Here is a 17,940-nt window from a genome sequence, read left to right as displayed (position 1 = left end):
GCGTAAGAAAGATTAGAACATTGGAATGCTGGAAGCTCCATTGAAGACAATGGAGCGCTCCGGGCTTATAATGGCTGGTATAAGCCCGGAGCTCCAACATTCCAATGTTTCTTTGTTCACATCTCTGGCTGTGAACAAATGCTTCAGGTAGCCTGAGGGGATTTCAATCCCCTCGCACTCCCTGAAGGCTTTGTTTTATTTGTTAGAACATTCTGCCCTCTAGTGGCAGAATGTTCTAATAGCCTTATAGCCCTTCGTAGCAGGGCTATACCGGCTATTAAAGTCCCTCTGCTTTGTTAAAGTCCCTCACCTTCGGCTCGGGCTTTAACGCTGTAGCGGGCCTTTAATAGCCGGTATAGCCCACTACGGCGGGCTGTAAGGCTATATTAGAACATTGGAATGTTGGAAGCTCCATTGAAAACAATGGAGTGCTCCGGGCTTATAATGGCTGGTATAAGCCCGGAGCTCCAACATGTCAATGGTTCTTTGTTCACAGCTCTGGCTGTGAACAAAGGCTTCAGGGAGCCTGAGGGGATTTGAATTCCCTTGCGCTCCCTGAAGGCTTTGTTTTATTTGTTAGAACATTCTGCCCTCTAGTGGTGGAATGTTCTAATAGCCTTATAGCCCTTCGTAGCAGGGCTATACCGGCTATTAAAGTCCCGCTGCTTTGTTAAAGTCCCTCGCCTTCGACTCGGGCTTTTAACGATGCAGCGGGCCTTTAATAGCCGGTATAGCCCGCTACGGTGGGCTATAAGGCTATATTCATATATTTTTAAATGAGCGCGTTCTTATTGATTCAGGAGTACAAGGGTGAGCTTCTATTTTATAATCGCCGCAGATATAAGGTTCCCCGACATGATTGCCTGACTCCTAACACTTACTGGCAAATTCAGCACAACTCCCTAGAGGATAAATGAAAGAACAAAGCCAGTTTCTCTTAAGAGTATATTTCCATTTGGTGCCAAGGGGATCTACCAGTTGTGACACCAAGACCAAAGGGGAGAACACAACATGAGAGGCCCTCTACATGCACCTCTCCAAAGCCACTTCTAGAAGGAGTAGTTCATCTTCTGATTGGAGCCCCTATCCTTCTTAAAGTATTCATTCAGTTGCCTGTGGCCTGCAGTCCCTCGCAGGACTTCATCCCGACATTTGCAGCCATTTGTTGAGATTGGGAAAAAGATCCTGCCTCAAAGTACTGAAGAGGATTCTGTGAGTCCTACTGCATGGACATTTTGCACTTTGGCCGACCTGCGCTTCCATCGCTTTGCAAAATCGAGGTCACATCGCAAAGTAGTCAAGTGCAAACATAATCATTCTTTTGCATCCCAAACTTTACTACAGAGGACCCAAACTTTTGGAGTCAATCATGAACCTACCTGCAATCTGAGGTATTTATGTCACTATTCTTAGCGTTACCAAGTCTTTGTAGACTGTAAGCTGCTGTAGGGCAGCCTCGTTAGCTTCAGAGTCCTGAAGGAAAAGTACCCGGGTACCTCACAGAGAAAACAAAATCCACAAATTTCTCTGTATTTTCCTACTTTGAGATTAAAACCTGACATTGCTGTAGCAGAACCTTCCTCTCTCAAGGACACATAAACAATTCTTCTGAATGGACAAAGCCTCAGCTTTCTTATTCCGAATTGAGGGGCATATTATCAAGGACGGCGTTAAAATTATCGCCGCTTTAGCGGCAGGAAACTGCAGCTAAAAGCGGCGATAATGTGCTTGATTATATGCCCTTGAGAATTCCAATAGAAGCCCATGTTCTGGTGTGAACCTGGGCTTCTATTGGAATTCTCTGCGGCATATTATCAAGCCCATTATCGCCGCTTTAGCGGCAGTTTCCTGCCACTAAAGCGGCGATAATTTTAACGCCGTCCTTGATAATATGCCCCTAAGACTCAAGATGAGGTGGGCCTATTTCGTTTGCCCAACTCAACAACAACCACCATTGACTGATTTGGAAGACTTCACCTTAAAAGAAATGAGAGACAAAAAACAAGTTGGCCTGGGAGAACTAAATCTAGAGTGTGCATTGCACAAAATAGTGAACAGTTCAGAAAGATGTGGTTGATGCTTATAATCCACTTCATTCTCAGAATCGATGCTCACTCCTGGCCCTCTTCTGAGCATCACCCCTGGCTGCAGTGGCTGGGCAGACTGGCATGTCAGCTCTGACTGGGTGCAGTATGTCTCTCTTGAATATTGCCATAACATCAAGAAAGAATCTCACAAACTACAATTAATACTTGCAAATGTTTTTGCTGTTGCTAAGCCCACACTGAGCATTGCAGCCAGTTTTGTGATGACAAAAAACGAAAATGCAATGTAATAAAGGCACTGTGAGTCGCAACTGTCATTTACAATCGCAAACTTAAAAAACTGCGGGGCGTATTATCAAGAAACGGCGTTAAAATTATCGCCGCTTTAGCGGCAGAAAACTGCCGCTAAGGTGGCGATAATGGGCTTGATAATATGCCCTTGAGAATTCCCATAGAAGCCCATGGGGCATATTATCAAGACAGGCGATAAAATTATCGCCGGTTTAGCGGCAGAAAACTGCCGCTAAAACGGCGCTAATGGGCTTGATAATATGCTCTAAGGAATTTCAATTGAAGCTCATGTTAGATGAGAAGGACATCTAACATGGGCTTCAATTGGAATTCCATAGAGCATATTATCAAGCCCATTATCGCCGTTTTAGTGGCAGTTTTCTGCCGCTAAAGCAGCGATAATTTTTATCGCCTGGCTTGATAATATGCCCCCATGTTCTGGTGTCAACATGGGCTTCTATTGGAATTCTCTGCGGCATATTATCAAGCCCATTATCGCCACTTTAGCGGCATTTTTCTGCCGTTAAAGCGGCGATAATTTTAACGCCGTGCTTGATAATATGCCCCTGCAATCCTCTGAAAGTCTCAAAGTAAAGGAGTGGCAAAAGGGTATATAGGTGTGCTCTGTAACTAATTCTGCAGTCGCAAAACATGGAATGGTTACTGCCTGTCAAGAGCGGTCAGCGACTAACTGGAAGACATCCATGAAGGACAACTAAAACTATGGAACTGACAGATCGGATGCAGGCACTGGCAGGAGCAATGCAACTCACAGACAGCTGCGTGCTCCAGCAATTTCCCGTTTTGTGATGTGTCTGTTTTGGCATTGAGGGCCTCACTTACGAAAAGTGTTGCATCACTGCGATAAAACAGTGATGTGACTCTTTTCAGTGCTCCCTCCTTGCGACACCATGGATGCGCTGTATTTACTGTACTGCGCGCCATGTCGCAAGGATTGACAGATACATCGGAAATCCTGACGTATCTGTCAGTGCAAAAAGAAACAAAGCTGTAAATTCTACACCGCCCTTAGCACAATCTTTACCAAGTACTACAAGTGTCTCAAGGCATTAGGCAAGTCTTTTTTTGACATCATAAATAATAATAGTAAAACATATTTATCCCCAGAGTAATCCCTCCATTTACTTTGGGTGGGTAAATTGATTACTGAAATGTCAGAGAGGGATAATCCTTGCTTCCGTGTCCTTAATAAAACTGAAACTTTCTTTCACGTTAGCTAGGAAATTTTCATTCTCTGTCAGGACTGGAGACTCAGATTTTGCAGGTTTAAAGCTGGTTGACCACCAGTGAAGCAACTCTCATCACAGGTTTAAAATAGAATGTCTTGAAGGTAGAATCCGAGGACCAATCAGCCGCATCTAGGATGTCTTCTAGGCAATCATCTAGTGTGAAGGTTTTGGAAGCCATCTCATCTCCTGGTGGAATGTGCCTGGAATACAGAAGTCTCAATTCCTGCATCATGTAGAACCCACTTTGCCAAGCGTGCAATAGTTGGGGAGGAAACCACCTTAAAAGGCTTTTTCAGAGCTATGAGAAGTTCAGTCATGCCTGAAGGAAGAAATTCCTCTATCATGGCTTGGTACACTCTGAGACATCTTACTAAGCCTAATTTGGGGTGTTGGGAAAAAGCAGGGTAGTGAGCTATCATAGTATTAGACATAGTTCTTCTAGAAATTGTAAAGGACACTCCTTCTGGGAAAAAATTCTGGCTGAGATATCTAGAGCTCTCACGTTGGAGATGTGTTTACAGGATATGAGACATAGTAAAATTGCCAATTTACCTGTAAGTTCTCTTCGTGATAGAAATTCATTCTCTCCAAACCTCCAGACGTTTAAGGTCTACATTTAGGTACCATAAGGTGGAATACCTGGGTGCTGGAGGGGGTTTCGAAAACTTTGTCTATAACAATTTACACACTTAAGGGTGTTATCCTGCTGGATCATCCTGAAACGGAAAGTGTCCTGCCGAGAGGGCTGACCTGCAAGCATTGATAGTCCTATAAGCTAATCTCTCCTCACTAACTCTGATAACAAAATAGTTATGGAGACTACATCTGACTCCACGGTATCCAGACCCTTTCGCATACACCAGCGTGACCATCTACTCCAAACGGATTTGTATCATTTGACTGTCAAATTCGCCCTCACTCTCTGGATGAAGTTAGCAGCTGGTCTTGATAAATCTCCTAACATGACCTGTCATCCTCCATGCCATGAGTTGGAGTCTTCCTTATGGTAACAAGTGGTCCAAGTTGCTGTGAGCATACCTCAGAAGACTTTTAGGTGTTTTAAAAGAAGCCTCACCTACAAACAATAGTTAGTAGCATGGTTCATCTTTGGGTTTGCTATAACCCCTGATTACAGCGGAGCTGTTTTTTTGTGAATCTCAAGTGACGAAAAAGGTGATTTAAATTTGCCTCCAGGTTACCAACCAATGAAGGTATTTTTGATAATGGTCACCTAGGGCAAGTTTTATAAGCAGTGGTGGATGTGCTATGAGATAATAATTATTTCTCACATCCTGGGTTGACATGATTCCACCATCTTATTTTAATGCCTGCTGGGTTATTGTGGATTACTTCAGGACCAGTGCTGAGTACGCGTTAAAGAATGTAGTTCAAATCGATTTGCTGACGCTGTAAGCCTGTACACTTTAGGCGATGCCTGCTCAAATACATTGCACTGGCTTTGAAACACTGATATTGATATGATGCAGGGAGCCACCTGCTACCTGTAATGTCAATGGTATATTAACAACTCACTGCATGAAAACCAATACAGTGGGCTGATAGTTGAGTTCACAATAATTGTTCTCAGTGGAATGTGGATGTTCCAGCATGCTTGGAACATAGCGCATGGCATAAGTGCATTGGAAGTGCTGTGCCCATGTTCCTTCTAATCTGTTGCTACCAAATAACCATGGTTTCTTTCTCATTTTATATTCACAACAGAAACTCAAGAGGAGTGATACAGATAATCCTAAATTACAAGCTGTCATATTAATTCTGCATGCCTTAGCATGCACGTGGCACTGGTCCTGAAGAAAGCCATAATGACCCAGTGGGCATTGAAATAAGTTGGCTGAAACATGTCGACCCACGAGTTGACAGAACATTAATATCTCATAGCACATCCACCACTGCTTTTAAATTTTGCGCTAGGTGACCATCATTAAAAATCCCTTCTTTGGTTGGTAAACAGGAGGCAATTTTAAATCACCTCTTCGTCACTTGACATTCACAATAAAACAGCTCCGCTGTAATCAAGCGTAGTAGCACACCTTGGTGCATTCGGCACCTCAGGTGGGAACCAGATGATGAAGCATGCCACTAAATAGTGTTAGTAGGTGAGGGTTGTTTTAAAATATAAAAAAGTATTTTCCCACACAGATGTGTGGATTAGCTACATACGTGAACTAATGTTGCATGACTTCAGTTATTAATAGCAAGTTATGATTGGCTACTGTATTTGTCATGGTCATTACGCTGAATTTTCCCATTCCAAATGAATCTCGCTTTACATTTTCTTTTTTTTTTCTACAACGTAATGGTAGCCCGGGATCTGCTATATCCAGGGTTACTTCCATGCTCCTATACATTTTCTTAATAAATGCCAACCATGGAATATTAAAAGCATTATCTAGGACTAGACAGGCTGTCATAAAAGCCCTATTAAGACCGGTTTCTGGTTTGTTTCAAATAGAGTGTCGGAGCTGTAAAGATCGTTTTTAGGTCTCGCCTGACCCAGCGCATGCACTGGTCTGGCGAGACTTATTGAGAGGGCTCCAAAAAGTGCTACCAGGCCAGCCTAGAGCTACAGTGCATGTGCGCGTGCGCCGCGCTTTACCGTGATTACTTTCACTTTCGCGGCCGCACGGCCGCTTTGCATAGCCAATAGGTCTCGCTTTTGGGACCTTATAAGTATTTAGTTATGCAACTGTTGCATGGCTAAACACTTATAAGGTCCCAAAGGCGAGACCTATTGGCTATGCCAATGCTTGTTTAATAATGCCTTCCAGAAAAGAAGGGCTAATCCCTTATGTGCAATGTAGATTGAGGTACTTTTAAGAACTGCCAACAATCTCCAGGCAAAACAATTCTCAATTCTTTGTAACTTTAGAGAGTGCACATAGCCCCAAATGTCTGAACTATGTGTTGCAGCAAATATACATTTAACAGAACAGATCAAGCACATTTTTTTAACAGGCTAATTACCTAGTCTTGGGGCGAACCTGACCATTCCTTTGACCTTTTTTTCCGTAGTTGCTCCTTGGTGACATACCAGTATGATCCAGCTACCAGTGTGATCGAACAACACCTGAAGGTAATAAAATGTTAGGATTCTAAGTATCTTTATATTTTATTAAAATTGTACTAGATTTAGATACTCCCTTCTCACGTGACATTGTAAATGTTTTTTTTTTCTCCATATTTATATAGCGCGAACTCGACCCAAAGGTATTGGAGCGCTTTACACGAGCACCGTATTTACATTACACATTCAGGCACGGGGAGATTAAGTGATTTGCCCAGAATCACAGGATGTGGATGCGACCCCGAGGCTCGAACCCTGGTTTCCAGCACCAAAGTCGGCAGTCTAGATTAACTTTCAAATTTAAATCCTCCGTGAAATGTATGAGTGCATCCAACAACTTCTGTAACTCCGCAGGAGTTCTAGCAAGGACAGCTTCATCCGCATATAATAAACATGTTTTAGGGGAGAGGCTGTGGTCTAACGGCTAGACTGCCGACTTTGGAGCTGGGAAACCAAGGTTCGAGCCTCGGGGTCGCGTCCACATCCTGTGATTCTGGGCAAATCACTAAATCTCCCGTGCCTACCAAAAATACAAAGAATGTGTCCGTGTTTAACGTAGCTGGTGCACATGTAAAGCGCTCCAATAACTTTGGGTCGAGTTCGGGCTATACAAATCTGCAAAAAACAGGGTTTTATGAGGGCCGATCTTGGGCATATCAGCATGGGTTTGGGGAAATGTGTTTTCCAGACCACTGATGTACAGGGTAAATATGAAAGGTGCCATAATACACCCTTGTGTCACTCCTTCCCTCACCTTGAATGGTTTTGAACATGTGGAGGCCTGATTCACATAGGGCCTCCGCACTCATGGTGGAGGACCGCAGTCGTGGGGGAGTCTCCGCACTCAGGCGATATCTCCGCAGTCAGATTCACAAAGGGCGTCTGCAATTGTGGTGGAGGCTCCGCAGTCGTGGGGGAGTCTCTGCACGCGGGCGATAGTCTCTGCAATCAGATTCACAAAGGGCGTCTGCACTCGTGGCGGAGGCTCCGCAGTCGTGGGGGAGTCTCTGCACACGGGCGATATCTCTGTAATCAGATTCACAAAGGGGGTCTGCACTCGTGGCAGAGGCTCCGCAGTCGTGGGGGAGTCTCTGCACACGGGCGATATCTCTGTAATCAGATTCACAAAGGGCGTCTGCACTCGTGGCAGAGGCTCCGCAGTCGTGGGGGAGTCTCTGCACACGGGCGATATCTCTGTAATCAGATTCACAAAGGAGTCTCTGCAACAAGGGCGATAGCTCCTCATTGCAGAGATATCGTCCCGAATGCATTGACTCCCCCACGACTGTGGAGACTCCCCACAACTGTGGGGCCTCTGCCAATAGTGCGGAGGCCCTTTGTGAATCAGGCCCTCTCCATTGTGGCCAAAACGGGCTTGAGCAATCACATGCTGAGCAAGTTGACAATAAAGTTATCCATCCCCAGGAAACCTCATAATACACCAGAGTTTGCCATAACTCAATCAGTCAAATGCATTGCTCAGGTCCATAAAACCTAGTTGTAAAAACACACCCTTCTTGGATTTGGTGTACTTACCAATTATTAGCTCTAGATTGAGGCACTGCTCCACTGTGCACAGACCTTTCCAAAAGCCGCATTGACGGTCTGACAAGATTATATCCTGTTCGGCCCACTCCTCTAGTTTCTATAGAAGAGCTCTGCCAAATAGTTTAACAGAGTAATCTAATAGAGATAGGTCGGTGGCATTGGGGGGTGTCCACCCTTCTCTCCTTAAAAATTGGAACTATGATTGTTTCAAACCATGCATGTGGAAGTATGCCTTGCCCTATTGAATTGTAATAATTTATTAACAGAGGGCCCATAATTCTGTTTTTTTATACCCATCAAAGTGTACCCCATATGGGCCAGTCTCTAGGAGGACTCTTCCTCAGAGCTGAGTGAAATTCAGGAAAAGTGTTCAGTCCACTGTACTTCTGTTATCTCAACACTAAGAGTGGGTCTAGAGTTATCAGAAAGAAAGGGAAAAATAATTGTACGCCAAAAATAATGCATTATTTTTAGCATCACTGGCTTTGCTAAGATTGTCCCATGCTTCTTTTTTTTACCACAGTTATCCTCTCTAGGATTGCTTTTTATAATTTATTCCGGCCTCTTGTATCATACTTGGTTGTTTAGGAAGAGTTTTTAGTGCAATCCGAAGATTATCTTATGGCTATCCGCTGTCACACCAACTTTTGAGGGTCTATGATTTATTCTTTCATTTTTTCTGAGCAAGGAATCCACGCCCAACAGATTTCGCAAAAGATGTGATTACATCCGTTGCGGTTGGGTGCTCTTGCCGGCACACCAATAAAGTTAGCTAAGGTCTATCCAACTAAATCTCCCATTTCCTTTGTGGGTTGCAACACAGCCCTCTTTATTCGATAACTGAAAGACCTTCAAATGGATCCCCCCGAATCGAGGAAAACAGTCACCCACGCGCTCATCACCACCAAATTTGACTATGGCAACGCACTCTACGCCGGCATCAACAAGTCCCTACTATGTAAACTGCAAACAATACAGAACACCGTTGCTTGACTCGTCCTCGGCATCCCCTGGCACGAACACATCAGCCAACACCTGTGGCGACTCCACTGGCTCCCCATGGAAAAGAGAGTCACCTTCAAAATGCTCACTCACGCCTACAAGTGCCTGCACAACAACGGACCCAAATACCTCAACAACAGAATAAACTTCCACGTACCCAGAAGAAGCCTGCGTTCATCCATCCTTGCCCTGGCTGAAACCCCAAGGATCTTCTGAGCCAGATCAGGCGGAAGATCATTCTCTCACATCGCAGCCAAGACCTCGAACGAGCTACGAGTAGACATCAGACGCACCCGCTCCCTGAACACCTTCAGGTAGACCCTCAAGACCTGGCTCTTCGGCTGAACGGAGCGACGCACACTCCCCCCCCCCCCCCTCCCCAGCGCCTTGAGACCCTCAAGGGTGAGTAGCGCGCTTACAATTCCCTGATTGATTGATTGAATGATTGATAACCATTGTTTCTGTGGGCCTCCATATTGCCTCTAATAAACTGTGGCTGGGTTGCGGGCAAAGCTATAGTTAGCCTCGCAATAACCATGTGGTGATCACTCCAAGTTGTGCAATTAATGTAATTACTACATCCCCTTATACATGGAGTTAAATCGTCTGAAATTACAATATGGTCATTATTAATTGAGGCCCCTCTACCATAAAATGTGGATAATATATTAGATGTAATGTAACTCCCTAGATCAACAACAAGATTCCAATTAAACCAATGAGTACTTAAATATTCTCCATACTGTGAATGCACAAAGTGAAACTGTCTCTCCCCCCAGTCATCTTCGTAACCACAGAACTATTTGGCAGATTTTGGGCATAAATGTGCATTAAAATCCCCAGCCCGATAAAAATATTGTTCTTTTTCATGAAGATAAATTAGTTTCAATCTGTGCTTACAATTACTTAGGGCCCAATTTTGATGTTGGGCGGAAAGTGATCCGACAGACTGTTGGAGGCTTTCTGCCTGACATTGAGGGTTTCCCTCCAACCGCCGTATTACGTTGACGGTGGTCGGAGGGAAACTTGCGGGGGTTCGGCTCCTCTTCCAACAGGCTCACAGAGCCCGTTGGAAGAGGAGCGGAACTGTAATCCCATGAATGATGGTGGAGCCAGCCGGGGTCTGCCGTCAGGATTACAATGTCACTTTCCCACAGACTTTCCATGTTGCCTTTCCGACATGAAAAGGCTGTCGGAAAGTGACTTTGGGGGCCCCTAGAAGGGACCCCCTTCTCCAGTGGCCCTCCGCTATGGGGCCTGGGGGGGCACCAATGGTACCCCCCTGAACATCACTGCACCATGTGGGGCCTGCCACACAGTGTAGGGATGTTTAAAAACATCCATTTTACAATGGCAGCTTGTGCTGCAGGCCTTTTCCACCCGCCGCACAAGCTGCTATTGTAGAATGGATGTTTCCGACTGCCCCATGGGGGGTCGCATCCTAGTTCTGCGGTCGGAATCGTCGACCTATGGTTGGGCGGTTCCTTTCCGCAATGGTGTCTGCCCGACATTGTAATGAGGCCCTTGATTGTGTCCACCAGCTTTGAGTGGAATACATTATTATAAAGATTCACTGTCAATAACTCATGAGTTGAATCCAAACTTAAACATAATAATAGAAAATGTAGTGATTCTACATAAGACCTTAATATATCAATTGGAAGGGGGATCGAGAATATAATACTAATTTTCCCTCTGCCTTGCCAGACACTGAGGTAGCTTGAGTACTGATGCAAAGAAAAATCATAAAAACGTTCAATAATCTACTCAACCTAACTGTATTTATTTTGACCCTTGAACTGGTCTCCAATTGTGTGATCCTAGGCAAATATTTTGTTTTTTGGAGCACTTCAAATATGCGCGTTCAGCATATCTGCTGTACAAAAATAATTCTCTTTGATTTAATAGACTAAACATTTACTCCATGTATAATAGGAGTCTGGCGCACAAATAGGGTACACTTGACCCTTGACTTGGGGCAGGAATTTTTCTCAGTTCATGTTTAAAAACTCACTTTTCATAAATATATTACTAAAGCATGATGTGGTAGTGCATTGTCCTATACAGATAGCACATTTCTCATTGAAATAGCCACAAATGTTCCCACTAACATGGAGATTGACTGATAAAACTATATAGCGCATAAACAATGTTGGAAATTGGGTTCCAGCAAAAAAATGTATCATTTGCATATCACCAAGTAAAGTGTTCTGATTGGTTTTTATCCTATAAAAACCTTTTTTTCATCACACAGAATTACAAAATGTATTTTGATATCTACTGAAATATACTTTGAAATGTTTGTGCAGTTCACTTATGAGCTATTTAAATGTAGTGTTAGAAACAAGCCTTACATCTTACAGCCTTTCATTTCACATGCTTTGCACAGCACAATTGTCAGGCAGTTGACTTTACAAAATCCTCTAATTCCGCAGTCAGAGAAAGAAAAGTAAATGTAAGAAGACAAACTGACTTTTGACCTCTGTCCCTGAATGTGGAGCAAGTGATTTAAAGGGATCTTTATTGCTCATTAGCTTGTGGTTGAACAGATCACCTGTTATTTGTCAGCTCGCCAGTCCGGGCCAGTAGGTCCTAACAATAGCTCGACCTGATTAAATGTATCACACCATAGCGAGTGGGCGAGTACATTTCTCAAGACCTGGTACTATATATATTACAACCATCTATTGACAATTCATTTTTCGCCCATGTCTCTTGTTGACAGATAATATATGTAGAGAGCTTGTTTATCTGCTCTGATTTTTAATTTATTCCTAATACCAGCCACATTCCAAGTCCAAACCATATATTCCTTTTCGCTATTAAATCACGTGTTTTACCTGCATAGAATTTTTGCTTGGTCAATTTGAGATGGAGAATCAACAGTCTTTCCAACAGGGGTTGTGTATTTAATGTTTATGGAAAATTAATTTGGACAAGTAGGCTAGGTCATCTAACTGGAGGTATAGAAGTATTGTATTGGAGTCAATCCTGTTCATTTATTGTTGATAAATTCATATATTAAGTCTGAGTGGAAACATTCTATCTTAAATCAGAAGAACCTTGTTTTTTTGGAGTTAAACTCTTCTCAGACCAACAGTCTCTGCTTTGTTTTTTTTAAAAAAAAAGCCCTAAGGGAACTGCTGTTATTCTACAACTAGGATAAAAAGAAACATTTAAGACACTAAAAATGTATCCTAGAAATTCAGGGTCCTTAAAATTAATTACAATGCAATCTCCCCCGCAAGATTTCTTCAACTTCTACATCCATGGGACTCTTAGCAAAATGTAATCCACTAGACATTGCGCATTGCCTACTCTATTTGATAACCAATGAATTGATTTGCTTCTCAATAAATTAACAGACTCAGTTTGATTAGAGTACAAGGGAGAAACATCCTTTAGGATTAGAAAATACAGTGTTGCGACTTGTGGTAAATGCAGGATATGGATATCCTTGGACTAATTTGTTTCGGGTGCTTTAATGCCCCCTGCAAAGGATTTACTAGTAACAGGGCCTCTTTCAATTAATTAATTTGCTCTAAATCTGTTTAACTAATCGAGGAGTGCCTTCCATTGTCATTTCTAGTTTGTTTCTGGGCGTGAAGGTTAAATTACAGCATGGAACATTGTCCTCACAATTTCCTCTCCAAGTTGAGACTGACAGATCAGTAGTCATGACAGCAGATCCACTAGCATAACGTCTTGTATGAGGAGGATTAGTATTGTATTGTAATTGAATTGTAATTGTATCTATATAACGCTTACGACCCCTGATGAGGCATCAAAGTGTTTTTTCGGTGAGTAGCACGCTACTCCGGAACCCATAAAGAATTAGTGGTGAAATAGTATAGTGAAATATGAAAGTAATTTGAGTGGTGGATATGTTAGTCAGTTATTTGGAGTGAGAGGATAGTGTATGGATAGAGGAGGGAAAAAGGTTTGCATTTATATTGCGCTTGCTACCCCTGATAAGGTGTTGAAGAGCTTTTTCGGCAAGTAGCACGCTACTCCAGAACCCATAAAGGATTAGTGGGGAATTAATATAGTTAAATATGAAAGTAATTTGAGTGGTGGATATGTTAGTCAGTTATTTGGATTGAGAGGATAGTGGAGGGATAGAAGAGGAAAAAGGTTTGCATTTATATAGCGCTTCCTACCCCGATGAGGTGTTGAAGCGCTTTTTCGGCTAGTGGCACGCCACTCTGGAACCCATAAAGAAATAAGGGTGAATTAGTATAGAGAAATATTAAGTTAATTTGAGTGATGGACATGTTAGTCTGTCATTTGGATTGAAAAGGATAGTCAACTTTAAGGATCCAGTAAGATAATTTGTGGAAGTTTCAAAAGTTGCTAATTTAGTCATCACCTCCGTAAACATTTGCTTTACATAATATTTCATTACTGTTATTTGGTTTTCACAGAAAACTGGTAGGAGGTTAAATTCTGAGGCCACATTTATATAAATTGGATTTTGTCCTGAAAAGAAAGAGGATTATTACCAATATCGGATATCGTTTTACCCTTTCTACGCAGAGACTAACATAGTTCTTTTCTTTTTTTTAATGTGGTGAGTAACTGATTGTGCATTGCAAATTAGATAATACACTAATATTACAAACGTCTTTGGTTATCACAAATGAGTTTATAGACCTTGATTTTGAAGGATTCGATGTTTCACTGCCAGAGCAGGTTTGTTCAGGTATGAGTGTTGTTATTGCTTTATCATTAGCACCTTCTAGTGTAGCCTGCAGTGCCAACTGTCTCATAGTCAACCTCCCCGCTATGTTCTCAATTTCTGAGTTAATAAGCACATTGCATTCAAGGGGTAACCTGTACTTATGACTTTATAACATCTGTCATTTACTGTAGGTTGAAGTGTTAGCTTCCACATACCCATGATGTGAAAATACAATGCAGGTTAAAGAACAAAGTGGCAAAAAAGAACATCCCGGAAAATACTAGACCTTAGCGAGGTAGTCCAGCCTAGTCTCCTCCGGACTCTGACAGGCACAGATGAGCCCGCTCTTTGCTACGGTCAGTCTCGTGGAGGTGCTTCTCACCTACCCCCAAGCAGGTACAGCATAAAGGGCGGTGAGCCTCAAAAGCTTCCTGCCCTATGCTAGCCAGGACCTGTCCAGCTAGTGGAGACGCCCGCTCCCCTGACCAAGCCCCACTTTTGACGGCAAGGTCGGCAGGAAAATTAGTAAGCAGGAGAGGTGTGTCCCCTCTCAGCCAAGACCACCCCTAAGGTGTCCCAAGCCGAAGTGAACCCTCCTTAGAAAATCCTGCATGTTGGATGGAAGAATTTGGGCCAATAGGTTTGGGGATGCCTCCTCACCAAAGGGAGAGGACATACAAAGGGTGCAGTCACCCTAAAGGTAAGTAGCCCTTTGACCAGTACCTGTAACGTCCCTAAATTGAGTATTTAGGGGCACCCCGAGCCTTGATACTCGATTCATGGTAACCTAAAGAAGAAAAAGGGCCGAAAAACCTGCAGCAGTGAAGACTCCAGTCGACGAACCGACTTGGACCCAGGACTACCGTCATGTCTGCAGCCTGTGATGAAACCTGCTCAAAAAAGCGACTCGTCCTCCAGGCCCAGCGACCTACACAACCCAGGGAGGACTGCCTGCCTTCCCTAGAGACCAGGAACTTCCAAGGACAGTGGCCCTGTCCACAAAGAAACCAACTCCAAGGACTCCTTTACCTTCTGCAATCGCAAGTCCTCCCCACTCAGCACCTGACGCTCACGGCCCAAGTCTGAGTGGCCCATTGGTCCAGTGAAGTCTCCCCAGTGATCCTGACCTCGCAACCATTCGTGGCTGACCTCTGTTGGCCTCCACGAAGATGCCGGTGACCACAACACAAAGGGTCCCCCCTGATCGTGACTGGCTCTGGTGAAGAGTTTCCAACATCTAAAGGCACCTCTGCATCCTGGGGTGACTCCTGGTCTGAGCCTGCAGTCTCTTTGTGAAACTGAGTTCCTCTATCTGCTTGCAATGGGCGCCTGACACTGTCTTTGCACCCTGCTGCCCCTGTGCCACTGGTGACGTATGATTGGTACTGCCTTGTGGCCCCCCCTGTGCTTGCTTAAACCCCCGGGGTCTGTGACCTGAAACCACTGGTACTTACCTGCTAACTGTGCCTCTCCAATCACCCCCAGTCCCCATAGACTAACGTTGGGCTTCGGGCACTGCCATTGACCACTGCACCCGGCCGCCCCCATGCTGCTGGTGGTGCAGACTTCGTGCCCACTTGAACCTGGTCCAAACCCCCGAAGGCTGGGGTGGTAAGTAGTGTACTTACCTGCAAATGCCCATAACTGTTTTACTTCCATAGGATAACATTCTATTTCTTGCTATTTGCAACAAGTGTCTGTTTTCTACATTGCTAAGTATTGCTTATGGTGATTGACACCACACATTATTTCTAATACTCCTGTAAAATATTCCTATTGCTATGTGCAACACATTCCCACTGTACCTGAAAGTATTGCTCTTTTTGAACTGGTTTTGACCTGCAATTGAGTTCCTCTTCGTCCTGAAAAGTAACAAAGTAATATTTGTATACAAACATTGGACTTGGAGATAACCATTGAGTGTGCGCTTCATTTCTTGACTGTGTGTGTACAAAAAATGCTTAACACAACCCTCTGATAAGCCTAGCTGCTCAACCACACTACCACAAAGGAGAGTAAAGTATTATCTACTTTAGCCTCTGTGAAGCCTTTGGGGATCCACTAGACTCTTTGCACACTATACCTTACGTTGGTGTAGTCTATACAGAGCCCGCTTCCTACACTCTCTATTTTATATTGCTGGCGATCAATCTTGGCTGTTCTCTTGATTATCAGCCTTGCATTATCTATCAACCGTCTTCTGCCTTTGTCTCTCTACCTGCCTCTATGTCTCCCCTTTCTGCTTTTTCTTTAACTTGTCTGTAAAAGATCTCCTTGTCCTAGTCATGTGTGATTTTATCTTTGCAGATAAAAAGATCTTAAGAAAAGGCAATGGTTCTCTGGACTTTGGCAACCATTGTGAATTTGGCTCAAAATAAGAAACAAGCCAATCGGAATGATACGAAGGACAGGTCGGTATTTCATCCAAAGCGCATTGGAACTAATTATATATAAAATAAAGCATGTTCTGAGAATTGCAAGCTTCCTTACAAACAATCCAGCAGGAAACTAAAAGAGCCATTCTTTAGGTACACAAGGGATAAACACACTATAGACTGGCATTGCTACTCATAAACAATGTGTAAGGTCCTGGCCCACAATATGAATTACTTTCGGGGCCACTGCCCTATGAGAAAATATTACCTGGAGTCTCCTTTAGTGAGGGAACATGGGCCCTTTCTATTTTCAAATTATAAAATCTAATCATAGCAAAATATTTTTCCCAAACTTGAAATCCCTAATATATTTTATTGAAATTAAAACAATGTTTGTTACTGGCAGGCATATGATTCTATTATTTACATGGAACAGGCAACAAGGAGCACAGACGACAAGACTCCACTTACTAAATTTAAAAAAAAGTAATTATGTAAAAATCACATAATTTGCAATAAATTCATATGCTGGCATCCCACCTTCTGGCTAAAAGAGAAATTAGGGTTTTCCCCTTAAGAAATATTTCCTGTCAGGGCAATGAAAATTAAAAATGCATTTATCCTGAACGACTACTTGTGAAAGGTCATGCTGCTATGGAGTATCCTGAGCACTGCCACTCAGACTTTCCTTGCTACATTTTAATTTGATAAAAAGAAAACTAGGCATCTACATTGTGTGTGATTGGTAGGTTTCGCCTGCACAAAGCTTGTGGTGTGCTTGTGAAATCTCTTGTATTTAAAAAAAATCATTCTTAAAAGGGGCTTAAAGCCCGCCCAATACTTACCTTGACTTACCATTGATATTTCCCACATGGCTCTTATGTCACATTACTTACTATTGGCTGGCTCCCACGTGGCTCCTTGTCGCTCTACTTACCATTGGCTGGCTCCAATGTGGCTCCTCGGTGGTTAGAGTTTCCTCCTAGCCTCTGTCGTTGTGCCGTGGAGCCTGGACCAACTACTGCTTCCGGTGGCCAGTGTCCTTATACTGACCACAGACTTCTACAGGTACTATTTTGTTTACATTACTTTTCCCTCCTCTTCACCCCCATGATATCCTTTGTCTTCTTACCCTTCTGGCAATAGACTGTTTCTCAGCAGCCTACACCCCTCCCCCCACCATTCGTTTCTCAAAACCCCTGACTCCCCCCTCCTCCTGCTGTCCGTGGCTAAAATAAAAAAAACAGGAATTTCAAAACAAGTACAGGACCAGAAACCAAACTGGTCCTCTATATAAAGCACTATCAACATTCAAGCACAGTTGCCAACATTTAGCGATGGTCAACATCTATCTACCTTCCTCTCCTTAGTCTCCTACTGACGGGGGCTTGGATCACTATGTGCCTCCGGGGCATTGCCTGCATGCACCCAGATCTGGAGAACCCATTAAAAGATGACTTCACGATTGTCAGCTGCTAAGCATGCCATTGTAGATATAGAAGGCAGCCCCCGCCTCTTTCTTACTGCGCGGTGCTTCTAATTTTGCTCCTGCAGAGAAAGAAGCCTTTTAGCCTTCTGCTCCAGTGCAAACCATCCACAGATAAAAAAAAGTCTACGCATGTGTACATGGACATGAACTGTATCCCCATTTTAATGGTCACTT

At 43.4% G+C, this 17,940-nt stretch overlaps 1 pseudogene across 1 annotated transcript in view; it reads left to right on the top strand.

The window, feature by feature from the left end:
- LOC146772916 (leucine-rich repeat and immunoglobulin-like domain-containing nogo receptor-interacting protein 1 pseudogene) overlaps positions 1–17,940 on the top strand; it is a 138,617-nt pseudogene that overhangs the window by 100,458 nt on the left and 20,219 nt on the right. Inside the window, exons 2-3 of the transcript XR_014972104.1 lie at positions 6,620–6,680; positions 16,210–16,313. The product of XR_014972104.1 is annotated as a leucine-rich repeat and immunoglobulin-like domain-containing nogo receptor-interacting protein 1 pseudogene (transcript). The remainder of the gene's footprint in view (positions 1–6,619; positions 6,681–16,209; positions 16,314–17,940) is intronic.

Source organism: Triturus cristatus, chromosome 12, assembly GCF_964204655.1.
Source record: "Triturus cristatus chromosome 12, aTriCri1.1, whole genome shotgun sequence".
In the NCBI taxonomy this organism is placed as follows: Eukaryota; Metazoa; Chordata; class Amphibia; order Caudata; family Salamandridae; genus Triturus; species Triturus cristatus.
The sequence above is the reverse complement of the archived record's forward strand: the minus strand, read 5'-3'. Positions and strand labels throughout refer to the sequence as shown.